Below are 13,958 nucleotides of genomic sequence, written 5' to 3' on the forward strand. Positions count from 1 at the left end.
TTCTCTGCTTGAAATTGTTTAATGGCTTCTTGAAGTAAACTGCACACTTCTTACTATATCAGTCCTGTCTGCTGTGAAGTTTTTCGGTGGTTTTGTTTATTTATTTCTTTATTTACTTTGAGGTGGGGGTCTTGATTTGTAGCCAGCCCCGTCCTCAAGTTCCTCGTCTTACCTCAGTCATCCAGGCACTGGAATTGCAGGTTTGCTCCATCATATGTACTGTACCCCCATGTTTTCTGATATACCAACTTGCACCAAACTGCAATTACACAGATCTTAACCATTAATGGCTGAGTCATCTCTCCATCCCTACCTGGAGCTAAGGACTGAACCCAGGACCTTGCACTTGACAGGCAAATGCTCTACCAGTGAGCTGGCTCTCCAACCCTATGTGGGTCTTCTTAACTGACCATGGCATTCCTTTTCCTTCCTACCTCTAATCCTTTCTTCTGGGTGCTTCTGGCTTTCTCTTCCCGTTTTCACTTTTATCTTTTTAAAGATTTATTTATTTATTTCACATACAGTGTTCTGCCTGCATGCCAGAAGAGGACACTGTATTGAATTGTAGATGGTTGTGAGTCACCATGTGGTTGCTGGGAATTGAACTCAGGACCTCTGGAAGAGCAGTCGGTGTTCTTAGCCTCTGAGCCATCTCTCCAGCCCCCGTTTCCACTTTAAATGTCACCTTCTCTGTTCAAAGTAATCTCCCTCGGTTTTTGCAGTGTAACAGATACCAATACTTTGATTATTCTGTTTTCATTGTTTACAAACTTTACAAAGATGAGGTAAAGCATTTCCACCTTCAAATCCCTAGTACCTAAAGGTGTTCTTTATAGGCATTAGACACTGACATAATTGTAGAATAAGAATACTTAGATTGGGCATGGGAGGAGGAGAGGGAGAGGGAGCTAGGAGTAACATGTGAAGCAACCTTGTTTCTCATTTAAATAATAATAAAAAACTCACTGGGTTGTAAAGATGGCTCAGAGATTAAGAGCACAGGCTGCTCTTCCAGAGGTCCTGAGTTCAATTCCCAGAAACCACATGGTGGCTCACAACCATCTGTAATGAGATCTGGTGCCCTCTTCTGACCTGCAGGGATACATGCAGACAGAACATTGTATACACAATAAATAAATCTAAAAAAAAAAAAAAAAAAACCACTGAATACACTGAAGTGTATTCAGATTTTCGGCACAGGAAAAAAAAAGAATACTTAGATTAACTCCTCCATTGATAACATACAGAGATTTTTGTTTGCGAAGAGGGAGGACCTAATTTAGCAGCATAATCTGATTTGTAGGCTAAAAAACAAAGTGGTGAATGAATTCTCAGAAACAAAGATCCTGTATACACAAGCATGCATGGATCAGATGTTCTCTGTCAGTATCTTCAGTAGGTAAAATGTAATTGCAGAAAATACGGAATGCAGCCGGGCGTTGGTGGCGCACGCCTTTAATCCCAGCACTCGGGAGGCAGAGGCAGGCGGATCTCTGTGAGTTCGAGGCCAGCCTGGTCTACAGAGTGAGTTCCAGGACAGCCTCCAAAACAATACAGAGAAATCCTGTCTCGAAAAACCAAAAAAAAAACAAAAAAACAAAAAGAAAATACGGAATGCTGAATTAAATGAGGGGCAAGTTTTAAAACCCCATCCCGCCCTCAGATGACTGGACTACGGTTCCCAGCAGCCCTGTACGGTCCCGCCCCTCTGGAGTGACGCAAGGGCGGGGCGTGTCTGTGCTTCGGCCCCGCCCCGCGTCCCGCCGCCGCCCTCCCCCAGGGTTGTGGCCACGCGCAGCGGCAGCGGTTGTTCCGCTTCCCCTCCGGCCCGGGCCGTCGCCATTGCCGAAGGCTCCTGCCCTCCCCCTCCCTGGCCCGCGGGGCTCCGCGCCTCACGGCCTCGGTAGCGACGGCCGCGCCCGGAGCCGCTCCCCTCTGCCCTGCCCTCTTCCCTCTCTGCCTCCCACAGCAGCGATCGCCCGCGTCTGCCCGGCAGCCCGCCCCGGGTCGGGCGGAGACCTTCCCTCTCTGGTAAGTGCGGACGCTGTCGATCGGGCTGGGCCGCCGCCCTCCGCCCGCCTCCGCGGCCTGGGCCCAGCGGCCCGGGACGCAGGCACCTGCGAGCGGGCCCTCGGCTCCGGGCGGTGGCTCATTGTCTGCGCCCGGGTTCTCCTCAGTTTCGGCGGGGAGGAAGCTTGTGGGGCTGCGCGGACCCAGCTGTGCCCGGCCCCAGTCCGGCCGCCCTCGCCCTCCTGTGCCGCGGCGGTGCACCGGACGGCTCCGGTTTGTTCCTGGATGCTCCCTCCTTTACCAGCTGCGTTCGCTGCAGCCTTGTGGCTCCGGAATCCTGTCGCGAGCCCCTCAGGTTCCGTCTGTAAGCTCTTCCTCATTCTCCACATCAGGAGAAAGTTTTGCAGGGTTCCGGGAGCCTCCGCTTGAGAACAGAACTTAAGGATTTCTCATAGTTTTTGCTTGATCTTCAGCCAGGAGGTGAATATTTGCGTCTTAAGGTTAACTTGGGCTGAGGTTGGCTTTTCACCATGTTTGGCTTTCTGAAACACGCGCGCCCTTACTCACAAAAACGTTGCCGCAAATAACTCAGTGGACTCAACCTTTTGATTAGTTCTTTAGAGATCAAGTCATCCAAGACAGCAGTGTGTAAAATAGTTGCCATTGTGGCTTGATGAGAGGCTCTTCCCATCCTCTATCTTAATTTTAATAGGAATAGGTGGAGTGGGAGAGATTTGTTTCCTCTTTGGTAAATAACTCCCATTGGTAGCGCCCATGTTCTTCTTTACAAGTGACCTGTAGATTTTCTACATTTCATTTCTGACCTTTTTAAGAAGGACAACCAAACCGGTTAGGCCCGAAATTAGACGGCCCACGACGAACTGTGTTTTGGATGAAGGTTGTGCACGTCACGTTTTTCCCCTGCTGTGTTTGACTCTTCCGCTCTTATAAGTAGGCAGGATATTGAAATAAATACACAAGAATTTGCTCTGGGGATTGTGTGTGTGTGTGTGTGTGTGTGTGTGTGTGTGTGTGTGTGTGTGTGTGTGTGTGTGTGTGTGTAGTTATCCAAAAGAATAGCATGAATAAAATTGGGTCGGAGTGAAGACAGTGAATAGTAATTTTTAAAGCAGGTTAGGGCATGTCAACTTTGCCAGAAGCCCTGTGGCACTTGTAGAACATTCTTGCCCATCGTAGGCTCTTCAAGGTGTGTGTGTGTGTAAGGGAAAAAAACCCTTTTCATGTGCTTTTACACAGATCCTCTCTTTTTTTTTTTCTGGACAGGGCTGCATTCCTGCTCAGGCTGGCCTGACACTTCCTTATGTGCCGGGATTACACATGTGAACTAACATATTTGGCAATGTCTGCTTTTAAATCTTTTTAGAGATTAATTAGCCAGGAACACTATTGTACATTTACATTATGGAAACTGAATTTCATGCTGTTGCTTAGACAGCTACGTAGGTAGGAAGGTAGTAAGTAGGTAGGTAGACAGACAGACGATACTGAATTTCATGTTGTTGTTTAGGTAGGTAGGTAGGTAGGGTAGGTAGATAGATACTCATTTTAAAGTAACTTTTCGATTTTGGTAAAAGAGGTTGACCTAAATTCAAAATGTTTTGTTTTCATTAGACTATTATCTTTCCCTCTACTAGGCTATAGGGAAACCATGGCTTAGTTCTCAAGTATGGTCATGCTTTGGTACTGTCAATTGTACTTATGTTAATGAGATGCCTTGGCATGAGGGACTTAGATGTAGAAATGTCAGAGAATGAAAAAAATACCTTGAGGCCAGCTTCTGCTATTCTTTGTCTGTTTTAACTCCTTGTACTGGATTGTACCAAAGCCCTGCCTGTGGTGATATGCAAGCACTCTCACTGAGCTACAACCCCAGCCCTTTTTAACTTTTTGAGGCACAATCTCAGTTTTCTAGGCTGCTCTTCTCTTGAACTGGTGTTCTTAATTTCTCAACCTCCCTAGTATCTGGGATCACATGCTTGTGGAATTGTCTTACATCAGCTCCTAGTAACTGAGATTACAGGTGTGCACCATTGTGTTGGGCAAGCAGACATTAAAAAAAAAAAAGAATTCTTGGGTATTTCACTTCTTGGGGCCATGATTCCAATTTTCGATCAGAAAGAAAGAGATTAATTCTTCTGGACTTTGTGTTATATGATATCAACACTGCAAGCCTAAATTCATGAAGTACGATTTTTAGTTGTCTGCCAACAGAGTGGAGGTTCTCATGTTTCTTTGATCTTTATGATAGGCAGGTTTCCAAGTAGATATGTTGGGGTAGTTTATATTTCACTTCAATTACATGTTTTAAATGAGGGAACTTACAACTTGTTCTGGTTAGCTAAGGATTAACTTTGAATTATACTTTCACAGAACTCAAGAGCTAGTATAACTAGCCAAGTGTAAAACAAGTAGGTATGATTGAATGCTTACTATCTTTATCATTATTGGTTATTAAAGTAATAATGTTCAGTGTATATTTCTTTTGGCTTTCTGAGTTTTCTGGTTTTGGTTTAAATTGAGACTAGTTCAGGTCTTTTCCCCCCAAGTGCTTCTAGTTACAGAATTAACTGATTCTTGTCTAATGAATTCTTGCAAATGTGCTTCTGAGTTGTTCTTGTATTTTTTTTTAATGGTCATTGATGTTTTGATTGCATGTATGTTTCTGTGAGTGTGTCAGTAGTTCTGGAACTGGAGTTACATTCAGCTGTAATGGGTGCTGGGAACTGAACATGGGTCTTCTAGAAAGAGCAGCCAGTGCTCTTAACTGCTGAGCCACCTCTCCACTCCTCCTTTTTATTTTTTGAGGACTTGTTTTTTTATGTGTATGTGTGTTTTGCCTGCGTGTGTGTATATGCACCACCTGGAAGCCTAAGAAGGCCAGTGTGGTGGTCAGATCCCTGGAACCCGAAGAGAACTCATTGCTTCCAACTGCTGAGCCATCTCTCCAGTCCCCATTGCTAACAGTCTTATTTAATAAGTTAGAAGTAAGCTTCTGTTGAGGGTGTGTGTTTTTTACTTGATTTAAATTGTTTTGTTTAGTGCTTCTGGGACAGAGTATCCTCCATATGTGTAGTCTGGCTGTCCTTGAACTTATGGTGGTCCTCTTTTCCTGAGCCATTCAAGTGCTAGCTAGGATTATAGGCTGAGCTGCCGTGACCTGTTTACTTTGATTTTAGAATTGGAGGAAAACTATTGTATATTGATTTCCATATCAATAACCACAGTGGTCCCTCCTCCCAACAGTTATGAGTCACCCCATTATATGGTACTTCTACTATCTTGCTCATTATGGTTTTCTAGTTCAGAGTGGGGAGAGCGTGTTCCCTCCTATGTTCTCTCCTTCCATGTGGGTTGTATTGAACTCAGGTCATCAGGCTTGGCTGTAGGCACCGTTACCCATTGAACCCATCTTCATGACCAAGAGGATTTTTTAATTTATGACCAAGAGGATGTTTTATCTGTCTGTCTATCTATCTATTTTATTTTGGTTTGGTTTTTTGAAACAGGAGATTTCTCTATTAAGCATGTTTCTTTGTGTAATAGCCTGGCTGTCCTAGAACTCACTCTGTACACCAGACTGGCCCCAAGTTCACAGAGCTCCATCTACCTCTGCGTGCCGAGATTAAAGGCATGTGCCATCACCTCCTGGCTTGATTTTAAGGTGTTTCTCTTTCTGTTTTGTGGCAGTGAGGTAAAGGGAGAGAGGCTGTCTGTTCCCGATGGTCCTCCTGTCTTCCTTAGCCACTGTAGCACACGCAGCATCTAGCTTCTGTGGTTCTGGGAATCAAACTCAGGTCATTAGGTTAGCATGGCAAGTGCTTTTACATACTGAGTTGTCTTCTCAACCCAGGATTTTGTTTTCTGTTTCTTCATTGTGGTCTAAAATATACCTAAGAATGATTACCCTCTTAACAGTTGCTAAGTTTACAGGGCCATGGACTTAAACATTCATTCACTCTGTTGCATAGCACCACTACCACAGCACTCTATAGCTCTTTTCATCTTATAAAACTAAAAGTCTGTGCTTGCTAATTAGTAATTCCTTGCTTTCCTTTTAGTCCCCGTGATTTTGACTTCATATGTAAGTTAGTTTTACTTTGGTTTATTATCTCGCCTAGCCTGAGTTGTTCAGCGTCCTTCCATGTTGTAGCATGTGCATGTGTACGTGTACCCTTCCTTTTATGGTTGAACCCTTCTTCATTCTGTGTATGAATCACATTTGCTTAACCTAAAGAGCCAAAGAACACTTGAATGATGCGATATAGATAACAGTATAGATGTACAGATACTTCTTCAGGAAATCATTTTCTCTAGAACTAACAGTGCTGGCTTGCATGACAGCTACTTTTACCTTTTTTGAGGAGCCACTAAACTGTTTTCCATGGTGGCTGTGTTGTTTTATGTTTCTACCAGCAGTGCACAGGGGCTTCAGTTTCTCCACACTCTTGCCAGTTCGTAATTTTCGGTTCATTTTTTAAATAGTAGCCATCTTACTAGTATGAAGTATTTCATTGCTGTTTCCGATTCACATTTCCATAATTATTAGTGACATTGAACGTCTTTTTGTGTGTTGTCATTTATATATCTTTGGAGTAATGTCAGCTCAGATTCTTACAGGTCTGTTCTTGTGAGGACATGACTTTTGTACTGATGGGGTTAAATTAAGGAACTCGATTGTGGCGGTGATATATTTAGTTGCATGAGAAACTTCAATATTGTTTTTCAAAGCTGCATATTCTTGCATTCCACATCCTTGCTAGCATGTGGTGGGTTTAACTTTTCTAAAACGTGTAGTGGCAGTATATGCTTGGTCATTGTTTATTAAACTCTGATAATGATGTGTAATGTTGAACATCCCTTTCTTTTTATATGCCATTTGCATGTCGTCTTTGATGAGGTGGGTCATTAGCTATTTTGTCCATTCTTAAAAGAGTTGTTCATTTTCCTATTGCTGGGTTTTGAGTGTTTTGTATTTTTTTCATGTAACACTTTTTTACATCAGGAACATTTCTTGTGAGGTCTCTCCTCATCTGTGGCTTGTCTTCTCCTAACTGGTGACTATAATGTGTTCTGATGTGAGATTGTTTGGTAACTGTGAACTCTGCGCTGCTTGATCTCTTTTACAGATTGTGTGTTATCAGTGAAACAATTGTCCTACTTAGTATTTTTGTGTGAATGTTTAGTTTTGGTATGTATTCCTGTGGTGGGGCGCAGGTGCAGCAGAGGACACCTGACAGAGTTCTCTCCATGCTGGTTCAACGGATGAAACTCAGGTGTCCGGGTTGGCAGCAGGTGCCTTTCCCATCTCACCAGCCCCATATTTTCTGTTTGAGAAGGGGTCTCATGCAGCCCGAGCTGATCTAGAATGCTCTGTAGCTGAGGATGAGCTTGAACCCCTGATTCTCCTGCCTAACTCCCTATGTCCCCTAGTACTGGGGTAGTTGGCATTACAGGTGTGTGCTATGCTGCCTGGTTGTCTTGGGGTTTGTCTTAAAATCTTATCTGTCTTTTAGGCTCAATACATTAAGCTTTGTCTTCCTTGCCATTTTGATTTTGTTTCTTCTAAATTGCATGTAGTATGATATGGTAGCACAGGTGCCTATAACCCCAGCGCTTGGGAGCCTGAGACAAGAGAATGGAGAGTTGGAACCTAGCCTTGGTTATATACTCATAAGAAAAACCTGCATATAGTTTATTTTGTTTCATTCTAAAATGGATATTCAAAAATGTTGTTTTAATGAAATAGGTGATAATAAATGATTGCTTTCTGACACTTATTTTACTTAATGATTGCCTTAATTGCTGTTGGAAGGTTTTTATTGAACCCATGTACTATTAAATGACTATATTTTGTTTTGCTTTGTTTTCCAGACAGGGTTTCTCTGTATTGCTTTGGAGGTTGTCCTGGAACTCGTTCTGTAGACCAGGCAGGCCTGGAACTAACTCAGAGATCTGCCTACCTCTGCCTCCCTAGTACTGGGATTAAAGGGGTGTGCCACCAACACCTGGCTTAAATGACCATCTTAATATTTTTGGTTTTTATGGTACAAATATAGTTTTTACAAGGCATGTGTGGTGGCACATGCCTTTAATTCTGCTCTCAGGAGACTGAGTGTCATCCTGGCCTATGAGTTCCAGATGAGCCAGGGCTACATAGTATACCCTATCTAAAAGGAAAAAAATGTTGCAAAATAAATGCAACCAAAACATCTAGTAATTTACATTGTCACCAGTACTAACTCCAGACCTTTCTGTTCCTCCTTTCCTGTTAGAATGGGGGTGTTGGGGAAGGGCTGTTCTCTGGTTCCCCAGTTCTGGGAATAACAAGGAAACGAATAACCCTCCAGTGCATGAACCATGCTGTCATCTATAAAGTTTCCATTCCAAAACTGCCAGATTGAGTTGTCCCCCACCGGCCCCAAACACTCTTCCTGTTTTATTTATTTATTTACTTGCTTATTTACGTATTTATTTTGGTTTTTCAAGATAGGGTTTCTCTGTTTAGCCCTGGAACTCACTCTGTAAACCAGGCTGGCTTCAAACTCAGAGATCTGCCTGCCTCTGCCTTCCAGTGATAGGGATTAAAGGCTATCTTTGTGTTTAGATTTACATTTATGGTTTTGGGTTGGGCCACATTTACAACTATGTCTGAGTATGAGAATAAAGTGGGATCTTGACCAGTGGTGGAGATGAGGGAAAAGCAAGATTTTTATTTTCCAGAGATGTTGGTTCCCCGGGGCTGGACAAGTCAGCTTCTACTCAGGAGTTCTTATCTGCCCCCATCTCTTTGAGCTGCCTGCTGGGGCCGGTAGTGGGCACAGGCTAGCCAGCATGCCATGCTTTTGAAGGCATGTGGTGTTGGTGTGGCAGGAAGTTATGGGGAGACTTGCCAGTGCTAGGAGATGGTGACTACACAGGAGACTGTTGAAGCTGTGGAGGCTGCTGCTGTGGGGCAGGGAAGGTTCTGACCTGGTGGGAGCAGTTTCACAGGTGTGGCCCTTAAACACTAGGTACATTCACAACACTGGACAGCGTCACCGTCATTCCTCTCCAGAATGGGCCTCTTCCCCAACAGCACTTACTTCCTTAAACACCTCCTGGCCAGTCTGCCTAGTATAGCCTGTCTGATCTGCTTTCTGCCTCGGAATGTGCCCCCTTCTGGGTGTTTTATAAAAGTGGGATCATACCCATAAAGACTGTAGGGTTCATCACACTGTGGCATGTACTAGTACTTAATTCCCCTTTAAGGCGGTTATATTCCACTGTATAAAATATACTAAATCTCTACCAGTGGTTTATGCTTTTGTTTTTTGGGTTTTTTTTTTTTTTCGAGAAATGTTTGTGAGCTTGCCAGTGGTGGTGTATACACCTTTAATCCCAGCACTAGGGAAGCACAGGCAGCCGGAGCCTAAGTTCAAGACTAGTCTGGTCTACCTAGTGAATTCCAGGATAGCCAGGGCTACACAGAGAAACCCTGTCTCAAAGAACCAAGATAGATAGATAGATAGATAGATAGATAGATACCTACCAGAGACCAACTATTATGTGTAACATCAGATTCTTTTCAAAAGGTTTTTTTTTTTGAAGATTTCTTTAAATTTTAATTATGTGTCTGCGTGTGGGGTTGTACAATGCCCATGATGGCCAGAAGTATCAGATCTCTCGGGGACCAGAGCTACAGGCAGTTGTGAGCAACTTGACATGGGTGCTGGGAACCAAACTCAGAGGGCAGTGTGAGCTCTTACTCTTGAGCCACCCTCCAGCCCCAAGACTTTCATTCCAAATTATCACTCACAGGTAAGTTTTTTAGAGGATTTATTGTTTTTTTGTTTAATCCCTGTCAGGCTGGAGGAAACATTCGGTGCTAAGAGTGCTTGCTACTCTTCTAGAGGACTTGAGGTTTGGTTCCCAGAACCCACATCCGGTATTCAACACCCTCTTCTGGCTTCCATGAGCACTTCGTTCCCCCACAGAGACATACAGATACATTGAAATTTTTTAAAAGAGTGACTTTCCAGATTTGGTGCTTGTTACTAGAATTAGCCACCCCGCCCCACCCCAACACACTTTAAGACTGCATACACTAAGCATATTTTGTACCACTGAGCTATGTTCCCAGCCGTGTTTGGTTTGTGCACCTGTGTGTGCATGTGTGGGTGCGTGTGTGTCAGAGAGAGTGCGGTGGGCTCGTGTGTGTGTGTGTGTGTGTGTGTGTGTGTGTGTGTGTGTGTGTGAGAGAGAGAGAGAGAGAGAGAGTGTGGTGGGCTCATGTGTGCTTGCGTGTGTCAGAGAGAGTGCAGTGGGCTCATGTGTGCATGCGTGTGTGTCAGAGAGAGTGCCGTGGGCTCATGTGTGCATGCATGTGTGTGGAGGTTGCAGGCTGCATGCGGTGTCTTTCATAACCATTAAGTCAAACCTAAGGAAAGCTACATTTCTGGTACTTTGTCCATGTTTTAGTTTTTAGTAATCTTGGTTGCTTGCCTGATCTCTTTCAGAGAATTTTCTGAGCCGTGAGGCACTTGGCTTTACTGTTGTTATGTTGTATTCTATGAGTATGGTGCTTGGGTGGAGGCCAAGGAAAAAAGAAAGTGTCAGTGTGGATAATGGAATGTCTTTACACTTGCTGTTCTCTCTGAATACCTGGCAAATTCCTTCTTTAGTTTCAAAAGCCAGGTGTGACTTGTGAGTGACAAGGACCTTTCCCCCCTGTGTTTCACTGGCTCCTGTCAGCCCTATTACCTTGCCTTGTTGCAGCGTGATGCTGTTTCCCCATAGACTGGGCTCAAACAAGGAGGACTAAATCCTTGCTCTCCAGGATCTGACAAAACTTGTACACTAAATAAGTATTTTAGTATTTTGTTGTTGTTGTTGTTCGAATCTGTCTTGTCTGTCTATTTGGGTACAGGGTTTCTCTGTGTAGCCCTGCCTGTCCTGGAACTTTGTAGACTAGGCTGGTCTCGAACTCAGAGATCCACCTGCCTCTCCCTCCCAAGTGCTAGTATTAAAGGCATGAGCAACTGTGTCCAGCTTAAGTAAATATTTGAAAGAAAGAAAGGAAGGAAATCTTTATTCTCAAGTAGTGTCATTTAACTTCTTGTGTAAAAATATGAGAATAGGTTATTTCTGGAAAGTAGGATAATGAGTATTCTGGATTGAGGAGGGTTATTTTTGGACAGGTTATTAAGATATTTTAAAGTAGGTTTAAGAGAGGATTAAGGGATGGGACCTTCAGGAAGGCCTGCCTAGGATGTGGGTGTGGTCTCTAAGAGAGCATTGTAGGGTTTGGGAGTTTGTAATGGAGGGCTGCATACTGCTTTTATTTTCAGATTAAAACTCTATTAAAACTAACTCTCACAAACTTGTAGGTGCTTCTGTTTGTTGCCTAGGAACTGCAGAGGTAGCCATATTTCCTACCACCTGCGGTGTGCCCTCTGACCTTACTGTCTCATGAGTTAGATCACACTTGTCTTGGCCAAATATGCCTTCTGCCTAGTACTACTTGGATGAATAAATTCAGAGCATTTACTGTCCTGGTTTTGTCTTGAGCATGAAGTGGTGAAAGTGTCAGGCTTCTGGACCTCTTTGATTAATTGTTAGGATCAAGATAAATGAAAAGTTTTATTGTCTTGGTTTTAGAATAGTGATAATGTCTTCCAATACCAGTGTCTTTATCATCCTAAAGACCAATAAAAATTCTTTCATCTATGCTCACATTATAGACAATTTAAATTTTTAAAAATTGTGTGTGTGTGTGTGTGTGTGTGTGTGTGTGTGTGTGTGTGTATGCGCATGCATGCTTGAGGTGCACATGCCACGGTGCTCAGGTATGTCAGCAGGAGTCAGTGCTCTTCCACCATGTGGGTCTTGGGGGTTGGACTCAGGTGGTCAGGCTTGGTAATCAGGTCTTTGACCTGCTGAGTGTCTGGCCAGTTCAAGAGCCTGCACATTACTACTGTGGGCTGAGACAGGGCTAAGTGAACAGTCCCGTTAGTTAACCAGATGGTTCACAGAATAGCGCTTGTGGGCTGTATAAGTAGCTAGGGAAGAAATATTCATTCGCTGTAGTATTAAGTTAGAAAAAAATTAATGCCATGGGCATAGTTGATAGTCTCTTGAAAATGTGACGGTGAAGTCCTTGGAGTGGGTAGAGTGGGTGCTTACCAGATAGCATTGAGGTAGAGAAAATAAGGTGATAAGTTCTGTCTGGTTTGCTCCAGACCTGGTTTTAGCACTGAAAAGTCCTGTGACCCAGGAACTCCCTTGGTTCTGGGGGAGGGGAATGGTTAGACTTGTGGTGGGGAGGTCATATGTAAATGTTTGAAGTCGTTGGTAGAAAAACTAAAGAATGGCTAGATATAGTTAAAGCTCAAAGAGAGAAACTGAAATGATACACATCTGGATAGAGTGGCCTGGACCTGAAGGTGTCACTGGCCTTTATCCCAAACCCCTTTGAAAGACTTTTATTCGGTGAACTGATCCCCTGTGATCTTTCTAAAGTTACTAACTGCCTTGTGAGAGCTAGTCTCTGGGAATCTGAGAGTGAAAGTAAACTTGGGGATAATTGGTAGCAGTGATTAAATCATAGGCAGATTGAGAAATGTGTTTTGGATGGCATGGACAGTTTGGGGATTGAAATTGGAGCAAGGTATGAAAACTTTATGATTTAAAAAATCTTCTAAAATAGTAATTTCTTAAAATGGAAAAAACAAATATTTTTACTTTGTTTTTGATACTAGGTGGGATTTTTACTAGAAGAATAAATCTAGACAAACAGTTGTCTGGCGCGTGCGCACACACACACATACACACACACACACACACACACTGTACAAAGAACTGACAGCCTGGCATCTTTAATCCTAGCACTTGAGAAGCAGAGGCAGGTGGATCTCTGTGAGTTCAAGGACAGCCAGAGCTACATATTAAGATCTTGTCTTAAAAAACTAAAGCAAAACAACAATGATATAAAATGCAGAAGGATAAAAATCATGAAAACACCTCTTGCCCAGAAGGTTACAGGATCTATAAATGGCATTGTCATTTTCTAAAGTCGACCCACCCAAAAGCTGTGTGATCAGTCCACTGATACTCCCATGCTTCCAATCACTTTTAGAACTTTAGTTGTTCTAGAAATACCTGGTATATTCTGCAGAGCTTAGTTATTTTTCATAAATTAAAAATAATTTTTATTTTGTACGTATGGGTGCTTTGACTGTATGGGTGAGTGTGCACTGTGTACGTACATTGGAGGCCAGAGGAGGGAGCATGTGATCCCCTTGAAGTGGAGTTACTAATGCGGATGCTGGCAAGCAGCTGTTCTAAGAGAACAACCAGTGTTTTTAACAACTGAGCCATCTCGAGCGTGTGTGTGTGTGTGTGTTTGATTGATTGAGACAGGGTTTCTCTGTATAGTCCTGACTGTCCTGGAATTCAGGCTGGCCTTAAACACACAGAGATCTGCCTGCCTCTGCCTCCAAGTGCTAGGATTAAAGACATGCACTACCATACCTAGCTAATTTTTTTTATGTACAAAATTAGAAGAGCTGTGGCAGCATCATCACACAAAGCTTTGCTTTCCTATTATACCCACCATTTGGCCATATTCTATCAAATTAAACTCACAATCAAATGCCATTTCAGAACCAGTAGAATGCCCATATTGGAAAAAAAACAAAACCAAACCAAACACTGTGGGACTAGAGAGTTGGCTCAGTGGTTAAAAGCACTTACTGTTCTTGCAGAGGTCTGGGGTTCAATTCCCAGTACTCACATGGTGGCTTTCAATCTTCTGTAACTCCAGTCCCAGAGGATCCAATAATGCCCTCTTCTAACTACTGAGGGCATCAGGCACAGACATACATGCAGGCAAAACCCTAATGCACATAAAATACTAAAATAAATGGTCATGGTGGCACCCGCCTTTAATG

The 13,958-nt window shown here is 43.3% G+C and overlaps 1 protein-coding gene across 1 annotated transcript in view; it reads left to right on the forward strand.

The window, feature by feature from the left end:
• Positions 1 to 1,788: 1,788 nt before the first annotated feature.
• The window catches only part of Pak2 (p21 (RAC1) activated kinase 2), a 58,391-nt gene continuing 46,221 nt past the window's right edge, over positions 1,789 to 13,958 (forward strand). Inside the window, exon 1 of the mRNA XM_040750945.1 lies at positions 1,789 to 2,031. The gene's annotated coding sequence lies outside the window, so the exon portion shown is untranslated. The remainder of the gene's footprint in view (positions 2,032 to 13,958) is intronic.

This window comes from Mesocricetus auratus, unplaced genomic scaffold, assembly GCF_017639785.1.
Source record: "Mesocricetus auratus isolate SY011 unplaced genomic scaffold, BCM_Maur_2.0 Super-Scaffold_100008, whole genome shotgun sequence".
NCBI classification, from domain to species: Eukaryota; Metazoa; Chordata; class Mammalia; order Rodentia; family Cricetidae; genus Mesocricetus; species Mesocricetus auratus.